Source organism: Phyllostomus hastatus, unplaced genomic scaffold (genome assembly GCF_019186645.2).
Source record: "Phyllostomus hastatus isolate PE091 unplaced genomic scaffold, TTU_PhHast_1.1 phas_scaffold_193, whole genome shotgun sequence".
Taxonomy (NCBI): domain Eukaryota; kingdom Metazoa; phylum Chordata; class Mammalia; order Chiroptera; family Phyllostomidae; genus Phyllostomus; species Phyllostomus hastatus.
In genome coordinates, this window is record NW_025334015.1 from 12,892,026 (window position 1) to 12,904,447 (window position 12,422).

The window sequence follows — 12,422 nt, forward strand, 5'->3', positions numbered from 1 at the left end:
GGCCCAGGCAAAAGATTTGACCCTATCCTGAGAACTGAGAATTCGAGTGACAATTGGGATGTGTTCTATGACATACTCAGGTTTGCACTGAAAATTTCATTTTGGCTGCATGGAGCAGAATGGATTTGAGGAGGGCAAGGTTACATGTGAAGTCCAAGTGGGAGGCAGTCGCAGTATTCCAGGTGGAAGACGGTGATGGCTTAGGCTAGGATGCTACATAGCAAGGGATAGCAAGAAAGAGACAGGTGGAGACATTTAGGGGATAAAACCCTTAAAGGGTTTTGAATGTGTATTGGATGGGGTTAAATGTGTATTGGATGGGGTTGATGTGTAAGAGACAGACAGGTCATCGATTGTCCATAGGTTTTCTGGTTTGTGTAGCTAGCTGGGTGCTACTTTCTGGGATGGGGAAGACTGGAAGAAGACCATGTTTTGAGAGGTAGAGTTAGACTTAGGAGCCTGTTGAATTTGAGATGCCCTTGAGAAATCCAGGTAGAGATAAAATGAGGCCGTTGGAAATGTGACAGTGGAGGTTAGATGCAAGGCAGGCAATATGGGTGAATGACAGTTCAAGTAGTGGGTGCGAACGCGGTGACCCTGGAGGGCAGAGTGAACAAAGAAGTCAGCCCGCTGTCTTCTCCAAACTCGCCTCTGTCTGACTGCGTGAGATGACCCTGTCCTGGTTCTCATCCAGCCTCTCCTCCTCCGCCGCTCAGCCGTTGCTGACTGCCAACGCTTGGTCCTTTTCTTTTTCACCTTGGAGAGGTGAGTAGTTTCGTTGCTTCCAACAACCATTTTAAGTGAGATCATTTCAAAATCTGTAGCTCAGGTCCTTTCCCCTCTCCTAAGGTTTTAAATCTACCTTAGCTGCACACTAGAATGTCTGCGTGGCTATGTCTTTTCATCTTCCCAAATGCGACACACCTGAAATGTGACTCATCTTTTCCCTCTGGACTCACCCCTGTGATTCCCGTATTCTGGCCAATGGTCTCATGGCCCCAACACTTAAGAAATGGCCGTTCTGCACTCTTGCTGACCCCCATATACAGTAGCTCATAATCAGTAAGTTCTGTCGTTTGCTTCCTTGTAAGGTCCCATCTCCCATTTCCTTTTCACTACTAATCACTAGCTCAGCCCTAACTACTTCGTTCTTGGATTGTTTCAGCAACACGTTTCATCAGATAGGGGGATATGGCCTTAGACAGGTAAGAGTGTACGCTCTAGGGTCATACTGTCTGGGCTCAAATTCTCACTTCTCTGTTCCCTAGTTTTGTGACTGGGGCAAGTTATGTAGCCCCTCTTGGATTCTGCTTTCTCATGTTTAAAATGGAGATGATAATCTGACTTTATTTACTGGGCCCTTGTGAGAATTAAATGAGAAAATGCATGTTAGCACAGCATCTGCCAAATAATAACTCACTGCATTACAGATATCATATATGTATAGTGTATATGTAGCTTCATTCTTTATTCTTACCCTTTGTTAAAAAGATTTTATTTATTTACTTTTAGAAAGATTTTATTTATTTATTTTTAGAGAGAGGAAGGGAGGGCGAAAGAGAAGGAGAGAAACATCAATGTGTGGTTGCCTCTTGAGCACCCCCTACTGGGGATCTGGCCTGCAATCCAGGCATGTGCCCTGAGTGGGAATCGAACCATCAGACCCTTTGGTTTGCAGGCCAGCACTCAGCCACTGAGCCACACCAGCCAGGCCTTCTTCATTCTTAGTAGACAAAAGGCTCCCTGTCTTCTGCTATAGCTCTCTAGGCTTAGTCTATCCTATGCCTCATTGCCTGATGAGTCTTCCTTTGGCTGCCAGGTCAGCAGAGAGGACACGATTGTTAGCCTCCCCCTGGGAGCACCGTGGTTTCGGGGGGAAAGGCTGTGTCGGAAGGGAGAGGTGGAGAAGCTGCAGGCAGGGAGACCACACGGAAGTCACAGCAGCATCACCAAGGGAGGCCCAGGAGGGGAGGCTGGCGCAAGGGCACGGTCACAAGCGCTGTAGTCACAGCACTCCAGAGGCATGCCCTTCGTCAACAGTCATTCCCTGACCTGGACGGTGTCTTTCAGTCCCTGGTTGTGGAAAGAGCTAAAGAGTTGAATTTTTGTTTTTCCCGAGATAGGACAATACGAGAGAACTCAGGGTCAGGCCTTTGGGAAAGCGAAGGTGGAAGGTGGCAGGGGTTGGGGTGGGGGCTGGAGTGGGGCGGTAGAATTGACTCAGCATGCAGGCTTGGTCTGGGAATAGTCTTTTCTAATGACTCTGAATCAGCCCGTTGGTGCCTTCTCCTGAATAAACAAACAAACAAATAAACAAAACCCCCCACAAAAGCTACTTGTGCCTAGGAGCTTGACACCTAGAAAGACACTCAGAAAATCCTGAACAGAAAGGAGGTCTGGAGACGGAGGCAGAACTGTAAGGAGAATATCCCCAAACACTTCGGTCGATTTGCTTTACGGGACGCACGCTGTCCTCTGAATATCGCTCCAGACTTTGGTTACTCTGGTTCGCAGAGCGACAGGTCTCACCCTCTTCTGGGAAACCAGAGCTCCCTTCCTTTACTTGCTGCTCCTTCATCTGAGAGAAACCAGTCTGTGCTGAACCCAACCCTCCATCTGCACAGGCCACCCTGGAAGAAAGTGTTCCCGGCGTCCCTGCCCACTCCAACACACAAGCCCAATCTAAGCCCTGGTGGCAGTTAACCTTTAACCTTATCACCACACTCCTACAGCCACCGCCACCGCCAAGTTCTTCCCGAGTCCCACCGCCAAGTCCCTTGCCCGAGCTTCAGCGGCATGCCCTAGGTCGCTGTCCTCTGGACACATGACCTCAGAGAGTGGCCCCGGGTGGCTGGAATTTCTGACGTCGATTCTGGCTAAGAGGTCTGAGCACGTGGAAAACTAGAAAACGAAGTGTGTCATGTTCTTAATTCAGCCCCATCACACAGCTTTGTGACGGGGTGGCCCCAGCAAACACCCAGCCAGCTCAGCCTCGGCCGGGGAGCTGGGGACAGTGCATCCTGCAGCGCATGTTGGGCGGTGCCAGCCTGCCCCTTCCCACTGCCCTCGCAAAGCAAGTGTGTCTGCCTGAGGTCCACGTGAAACTTCACGGGCATTGTTCACGGGCTTTCTCAGGTGGGCGACAGCAGTGACAGCTACAGCTAGGGAGCAGCGTAACCGCCAGTGCCTCCTCCCCAGCGTGGCGGGCCCGGGTCCCAGCAGCCGGGAGTAGGAAGGGCACATGACAAGCATTTGCTGTGACTGAGGCCAGGGGAACTGGTCGAGAACTGCTGCTTTGGGGTGACTTGCAGGAGCCCCCCACCTTGCACTCATCACTCCTAAGTGCGGCAGGTTCGAACCAGAGCTACAGACTGAAAGGCAAGAAGCGAGGCTTCAAGGCAAAGCCCTCTCTCTCCCTGAGAGACGGAGCCTCTGTCTAGGACAATCCTCGGGAGCGGGGTCATGGAGAAACCTTTGGGGGGCTCCTTGCGAAGAAGGCGGTTGTTGTCAGTCCCGGCCTCCCCACGGTGGGTCCCCTTTGACCATGTTGGATGGGCTAAAGCTCCTAAGCCGGGCATGCGGTAGGAGCGAGCCAGCGAAAACTGGTAACTCAGAATCCCTGTACGACCTGAAAGGCACATTCCCTGCCGCTCTTCCCCGACTTGATAATGGGGAGACATGATTAGAATCTCCCTGCAGCCTTATATTGTGGTGACATTTTAACTCAGCCCTGTTTCTCACACACAAAGTAATGGCCTGGGGCTACGCTGCTTCTGTTCCCAACTCCTATACAAAACTCGTTTGGTCCAGTGGCACCTTCGAGGCTGCCCGGGGCTGGGAAGTCTGGAGAACAGTTGAGGAGGGCGAACGGGGCTAACCCGGGAGGCTGAGTCGGGTCGGGTCGGAGGAGGAGGGGGTGGGCCAGGGTTTCTGGGGTGAGAGCCAGGCACACTGGGCAATGTTCTGGGGCTCATCCCGCTGCTGGAGGGAGCTTGGGATGGAAGCAGGTCTAAGTGTCAGGACAACTTGGGGGCCAGATCCTGTTTCTCCTGCAGGTGTGGGAGCGAGGCCGATGGGCTGCGGAGGAGGAGAAACTGACTGCCCACCCCCCGCCCCCTGCCCCCCACCACGCACGTCCTTTCTCCTGCCTGCACGGGGCTCTCGCAGAGCCCCGTGTAATAAGTGTAATAAAGTACGTCTCCGTCTTCTCACTGCCACCCCCAATCCAGCCTCAGGTCTCCTCCCCGCTGAGCGGGCCAGGGCCTGGGCTTGAGGCTGGCCGAAGTGGGTGAGGAGGCTGTCTCTGAACGCGGGCCACTTCCTTTGGGGCTGTTTTTCTTTTGATTTTACTTTTTCCTGGATCTCACGCCCTTTCACAGTCCTCCTTCAGGGAAAACGTAAACCTGACTTTGGGCTGACTACAAAGGAGCCTAATTTGGCCTCGAATCCATGACCTTCCCCTCCCTCTGTAGCAACAGGGGATGGGGACAGGTTGTGCCTCTGGGCAGGATGGGAGCAGGACGGCAGGCCCTACCACCCCCACCTGGGCAGGAGCCAGGGCTGGAGGGCACGAGATGCAGACTCTGGGGTGCAGGAGGGGCCTCGGGGCATGGCTGGGATCTGGTTCCGGGGGCTAAGATAAGGAGGTGGGTGGACAGAGCAGGTGGCCAGCACGTCCTTCTGTACCTGTGGGAGGGAGAGGTGGCCTCAGGTGTCCAAGGTCTGTCTGTGGCTCACACCAACATCCTGGGGTGACTAAGGGGGTGGCATTCTGGGGAAAACTAAGCAGCCAGCTGAGGCTTCTGGCTGAGTTTGGAAGATAGGCTCAGGTACCAGCCTTTTTAAAGGGGTTACCTGGTGACCAGCCCCTGAATCTCCTCTCCAGTCTGGGTTCACATTCTAGAAGGGACGGGGAAGTACAGTGCTAAGGGCGCAAATTCCACAATGAAAAACCAGAATATCGCAAGCACAGCATGGAGCAAAAGTAGGTTTACAGTTGTGAGTATGCAAAACACTGGGTTTATTCTTGCGTTATTACTTATTCATTATTGTATTATTTTCCCTACAAACAACAGTAAACCTAGTTTTTCCCCAGCCTGTGTGATGTCAACTGTGATAGCATTTATTAATGCGAACATCTGCCCTGGCCAGGTGGCTCAGATGGTTGGAGCATCGTCCTGTACACTAAAGAGATAGCAAGTTTGACTCCCGGTCCAGGCTCATACAAAGGTTGCAGGTTTGATCCTCTGTTGGGGCACATATGGGGGAAGACTGATTGCTGTTTCTCTCTCACATCAATGTTCTCTCTCTCTCCCCCCACCCCCCCCTCCTCCTTCTCTCTCTCTCTAAAATCAATAAACATATCCTCAGTTGAGGATTTAGGGAAAAAACATGAACATCTGATACGTGTATAGAAATAATAGTGTGTGAAGATATGGCAGAGTATGCACATTGTTTTTCTCAGATTTGAGGGCATAAAGGGCATTTCATTTATTCCTTAATAAGTCTGGTATCTTTCCAAAATTCCTGTTACTTTCACTTGGAGGATAATGCTGTTCAAAGCTGCCAGGACAAACACAGGAGAAAGACCCGTGTTGCATGGAATTTGGGATTCGCGCCCAGATCTTCATCAATGCTTGCCCAGGTCAAGGTGCAGAAGCATCTTCCCGGGGCGACAAGGAATCCTTTGCTTGGAGGCATAAGCTAATGCTCAAGCTCAAACTTGAGACCTCTGAGACCACCATCCATGACTGCTGCGTGGATCTCAACATTCCAAAGGCAAGACGTTCCTTCGGGAACTCCTTCCAGACGCTGGCACGTCAGGCAGGCTGGAGACCCCCTAGTTTCAGTGGGAGCTTGTCCATGCATGTGGCCTCTGCCAGGCAGAGGGAGATTTTTTTTTAAATGGAAACGACCTTTCTCTTTGTCGTTCTCTCTCTCTTCCCTTTGTCATTAGATGATTCCAGGGAGAGTCGCTCGGGAGTTGCAGTCCGGGGAGCCCTCCGCCAGATTGTCCAGAGAAGGAAACGGTGAGGTACAGGGCAAAGACAGTGAGCGACCCCTGTGTCTCTCTGGGGAAAAAAATAATTCCACTCTATGCATCCCTACCCTTCAACTACAAACAAGGCCAATTATTTCTACCTACAAGGTTGTTCAGAGACTTCAGAGAGAACAAGTGGATAATGTGCCCAAGGCTGTTGGCTGCCAAGCAGGGTCTTAACGGTTGCCCCCTTCGCCATGCCCCATGCGTGAGATTAGGAGTCCCGACAATGATATCCGATAGACCGCTGACGGTCCTCGTGTTTACCTAGAAAAGTCCAGTGACTGGTCTGCAGTCACAGCTGGCAGGCAGCGCACGGGGGCTTCCACCCGGGCGTGCAGGGAGTGCGCTCACAGTGAAGGCGATGTGAGGGGGCACACCCACGTGCTGCGTGTGGCTGGCTCTGGGAGTGAACCCACTCTGCTAACCGGCTCCACACTCACTCTCTCCCCGAGACAGAGGGATCTGCAGCACCGCTGCCCTCTTCCCCTTAGTGGCTCCTCACTGCAAGTTGAAGGCCAGGCATGTCAGGCTGCAAATTTGGAATCAGGGGCTGGCGACACAGACACACTGTTCCCTCGTGTCTCTCAGGGTGACCGTACCAACCATGCCTTTCATTCTGTCATCAAATGTTTCTGATGGTCTGATGCCTGCAAGGCGTTATTCTAGGTGCCAAGGGGAAAGTGCTGAATGTGACACGCCAAACTCGTGTCTGTTGATTTGTGGAGCTGCTGTTCTCATGAGGGGAGAGGGACAACCTAAACATCGATAAAGAAAAGCTATAAAAGGAACATGGAGTTAAATACTCTGGAGAAAAAACAAATAGGAAAGAGACCTGGAGAGTATGGCCAGAAGGTACTGCATTATATACACAGCGTGGCACAAATAACGCCCCCTTTTATTCCATAAAAATCTTTTATCACAAAATCCTGTAACATAACAATATCACACTCTAGCACACCATATGATATTTCACGTGAAATGTTCAAATTGCTGTCCATCACATGTGAGACATTCACATCGACCACACCTGGTGGTGTCACTGCTGCTGGACCCTGTACACATGAAAAGCTTCACTGGTAAGTTGTCACTTACTAGTTGAAAGACGGATGTGGCACAAACATACAGCACCCTCTGGAAGAAATAAGGTGCCGTCAGGGAACCGATGGAAAAACTCATTTCCAACCCTTCTTCTTTTCCCTCCTTCCCCACTTCCTAGTGGCTGGAAGAGACTTCCAATGTCTCTTCCTCTTTCTTCCCAAAACACTAGAGGGTCTTTCCCCCTGTGATGACTGCTGCTCTTTGTCTCCCTTGAAAAAAGAAATGAAGACACTTGAAGCGGAAGCTCTCCTCCTTGTCCCCTCACCACTGTGTCCTGCGCTGTCTCGGCCATGCTCAAGGATGGTACTGCGCTGGGCGGGCAGGCCGTCCTGGGCAACCGGGCTCTGACCTGGTGACCTACTGGGGGAAGGACAAGGACGTAGTGCTGCTGGAGATCACGGTGCCTGAAAGGGACTGAACAACCCACAGACACTTGGTGACACCCGCTTGGTGAGCCTTGCCTCATCAGAAAGAACGTCACCGGGATGGGAAGGGAGCCATGGTCTGGGCAGACCAACAAACAGACACACGACCAAGGGAAGAGGTGCCAGGGAGGGAGAGTCTACAGCAGGAATGATGACCATCTTGCAACAGGTCCGATAAAACGGACTGTGGTGTTCGGTTGCCTGAGTTCCGAGTAAATGGAGCAATGCCAGTGCAGACAGCATGTACCCTCTTCTGGGAACATTTTAGAGAGGCTTACGGTGGTTTGATCCGAAATTTATGATTCTGCAACTCTAGTGGGAGGCCTCAGGGCAAGGGATGGACATAAATAGAGCTGGAGCCTCCCACTGGGACCTTGTGAGCCATGGGCCCCAGGCTGCTCCAGGGGCTTCTGCTGGCCATATTCGTAGTGCTCTTCATGGACGAGGGTGAGGTCCGGGGAGGGGGACAGTGAGGCCTGGGGAGAGGACCTGTGGCGGGAGGGCAGGGCTCTCTCAGCTTGACTCTGGGGGCTGCTGGAAAATGGCTCACAGGGAATTTTCCTTCTTCTCTTCACAGGAGACAGAGTCCTCCCCACAAAGTGTATGTCTGGCCGTTCTTGGATAAATAATGCTGCAACCACGGGGGACGGTCTTGGGTTCTTCACACACGTGCCTCCCCCCACTCCCCGACTCCACTCCACTCCCCTCACTCACTGCTGTAGTGTCTTCTCTCTGCCCCAGGCTTGGGGAGGGGGCACTGTTCTGACTCTGGGAGGGTCATAGCTGTTCTCCACTCAAGGGAGTCAGGACTCCAGCACATGCTGGGGAGGGTGTGGACTCCTTCTGGCCAGTCTGCACCACCTCGGCTTCAGTGTTCACAGGTGGGGGACAGGCTGAAGCTTCACTGTCTTTCTTTAGGGGTTCGATTTTGCAACAAATGCAGCTATTTTAATGGCTCCCATTGCACCAATCACATGAAGAATTGCTGGAAGTTCAACGCCATGGCGGGAAACAGGAGCTGTCGCACAGACCACTTTTACTTCACTGATCGCCTCACAGGTGGGTGGGAGCCAGAGACAGACATGAAATGTTACCACTGCTGGCCCCAGTTCATGGGGTCAAGGTGTGGGTGGAGCCTGGGACCCTGGGAGAGAGGAGGAGCCCCAGCTCTCCACGTCCAGGCTTGGGGTGGGGGCTGTGTGGGAGGCAGCTGTCTTGCCCAGTGCTGTCTGCACAGACAGAGATGAGATGCAGGCAGAGCCTCGGGTCCATTCCAGACTACGGAAATAATGTCTGGTTCCGGGGAGAGGCCATTGCCAGGAGAACGGTGGGATGGAGCAAAGTGACTGCACTTGCTTTTCTTTTCTTTAGGGATGTATCTGTATCGCCATTCCGTACTCTCTTGTGAACCATGTGAACAGGGGATGCTCCAGGTGTTCCATGACGTTCTGAGAGAAACCTTTTGCTGCACTCACAACGACAGGTGCAACAACCCTGATGAAACAATGGACACTGTGAAGGAGTATGTATCACCGGACCAAAACAGGCCGACTTGACCAAAACTATAATAATGACTGTATTTTGCCATGTATAATGCACACTTTTTGTACTCAAATTTTTTTCGGGAAATATGAGAATGTGCATTACACATGAGTAGTACTGATTCTGTATCTATACACTGGTAAATGCTTTTAATTCTTTTATTTAGGATTATGTGTTATATGTGTAACTCTAGAAACCAATAAAAACAAATGTATGCAAAATAATACCTTGGAATAAGATAATCACTTTTGTTTCTAAATATTAATTAATTAATTACTTAAAAATTGAAACGAAAGTTTTTTTTCCCTGAAAGTCTGGCCCAAAAAACATGAGTGTGCATTATATATACAGCACAACACAGAGTGCTTTTACACCACGTCGCTCAGTCACCTTTGCCCTTCTCCCATCCAACGGCATCATCAGCTCCCATTTCCTCAGCACCCAGACCCCTCTCTGCTCTAAGCCTGCAGATCCACCACCCATGCAAGCACCGTCTCTCCTGGCTCAGCCCTTCCACTCCCAGGAAAGTGTGAAACCAGGGGCCACTAAAGCCCCATCTCTGCTCTCTGGTCGGACCCGCTCTCTCTGCCACCCGGCTCCTCCTGGCCATCTTTCCTGGCCCCGAAGCTCTGGTGCTGCCCCTGGGCTGAGGCCAGGGTGCTAACATTTCTGGCAAGGGGAGCAAAGTGATTTCTTCTGGTGGAGATTGTGAGGGAAGGTCAGAAGAAAGCAGACTGGGTAGAAAAAATTGGGCGAGAAACCAGAGGAGATATTAGAAATATTTGGGAGGACAGGGGAGGAGGTCTCTGGGGAGGGTTAGGAGGGCCCGTGCCAGCGGGGGTTGAGAAAGTCCATGTGAGGTTGGGAAACGCTCACTTCCGTGGAAGCGGCAGTCAGTGCCCCGCACACGAGAGGCTCAGTCCTGCCCCTAGTGTAAGAAACGATTTGAATGACACCTCCCCTGTGCACAGGTGCCTGGTCACCGTGTTTCTGATCATTTCATCTTGCTCTCACGGCCAGAGTCAAATCTACCAGGATGGACGCTTGGCTGAGTGTAGGCCAATTACTCTGTTGGCAGATAAAAGGATAATGTGCAAATTCATTAATGTTTCCTGAGTCAAAAATCGTGGCAAAACTTAATGGCTTAAAAGAATCACCAACTATTTTTCTGTGTCTGAAGAATTCAGATGCTGCCAAGGTGCTCAGCTGGGCAGCTCTGCTCATCTCAGCCCATCACTCATCCCGCTGGCGGGCACCTGGAGGCTGGTTGAGTAGGCTGGCCTGAGTGGAGTGACTGGGCTCCGCTCTGCATGCTTATCTCTTTCTGGGACCAGAGGATGAGCCTGGACATAGCTCGCTCACAGCAAAGGCAGCAGCACAGAGCAAGCCCCCACCTGTGCTTACATTAGGTTTGCCTACAACACAGGGGTCAAAGCAAGTGATGTGACCAAGCTTAGAGTGAGGACACTGGGCAGGTCATCCCACCTTCAATGGCACCACATTGAAAACTTGTAGGTGGGAGGATATAGACGAAGGGAAGGGTGAGGAATCGGAGCCAGATGATGCAATATACTACACGTTATGGCGAAGAGAGTCTTATTCCAAAGATGCAAGATTGGTTCAATGTTTAAAATATCAATTATAATAACTGAGAAACAGCAGATGATCACCCCACTGGAAACAAGAAGTTATGTGACAAATTTCAACACTGATTCATAGGAAAAAACAAATAAAAGTGGAATTGATAAACGCGTATTTAACATAATAAAATGACGTAGAGCTTAGTCCCAAGAGCCAATACGTGTTTAATGGGGAAACATTTGGTTTCATGCTAAAATAAGGGATAAGACAAGGATGATCCGTACCTCTACAGCTAATTAATATAAGATTAGAAGATTAAAATGTCCACACCACCCTATACAATCTATAGATTCAACACAATTCCTGTCAAGGTACCAATGGCATATTCCACAGAACTAAAACAAATATTCCAAAAATTATGTGGAGCCACAAAATACCCCAAAGTGCCACACCAATCTGGAAAAAGAAGAATAAAGTTGGAGAAAACACACTATCTGATACCAAACTATACTACAAGGCCGTAGTAATCAAAACAGCATGGTGCTGTTGTGAAAACAGACACTTAGTTCAATGAAATAGAATTCAGAGCCCGGAATTAAACCTATGCCTTTATGGTCAATTCATGTTTGACAAAGGAGGCAAGAACATTCAATGGAATACAGACAGTCTGTTCAATAAATGGTGTTGGGAAAATTGAACACATACATGCAAAAAAAAATGAAACTAGACCATCTTCTTACACCATGCACAAGAATAAACTCTAAATAGTGGAAAGACAACATGCAAGACCAGAAACCATAAAAATCCTAGAAGAAACCATGAGCAGTAAAATGTCAGGAATTTCTTGGAGCAATATTTTTTGTAATAGCTCTCCTTGAGCAAGGGAAATAAAGGAAAAAAACAAACAAAGGGGATAGCTCAATCTAAAAAGTTTTAGCACACCAAAGCAAACCATCCACATGAACAAACAACCCACTGAATGAGAGACCTCTCCACCAATGCCACGACTCTACTAGATTTGCTCATGAGTTCCAGCAGTGTTTTGGTTGACTCTCTAGGGTTTTCTACACCTCAGATCAGGTCATCTGCAAAGAATGACAATCATACTTCTCTCTTTTCTGTTTGTATGCCTTTCATTTATTATTCTTGCCTAACTGCTCTGACTAGGCCTTTCGGGGTATGTGAAATAAGAGAGGTGAGAGCAGGCGCCCTTGCCTTGTTCCTAATCTTAGAGGAAAAGTTTTCCAGTTTTCACCGCATGCATGAGGTTGCCTGTGGGTTTGCCATATATGGTCTTTATTATGTGGAGGTACTTTTCTCCAGAGAATTTTTATCATGAAAGACATTCTATTTTGTGAAATGCTTTTTCTGCATCTCATGGGATGATTCTATGATTTTTATCTTTCCTAGCATTAATGCCATCTATATCATTCATGGATGTGCATCTGTTTCACCACCCTTGCATCCCAGAGACGAGTGCAATTTGGTCACGATGCATCATCGTTGCAGAGTGTCATTGAATTCAGTTTGCTAGCATTCTGTTGGGAATTTCTGCCTCTGTATTGATCAGGGATATCAGTCCCGTGTTGTGTTCTTGTAGTGCCCTCGTCTGGCTTTGAATCAGGGTAATGACTTACAAACTGAGTTTGGAAGGGTTCCTTCCTCTTTAAGTTTTTGGAAGAGTATGAAAAGGATTGGCAGGAATTCTTAAAATGTTTGGTCAACTTTGCCAG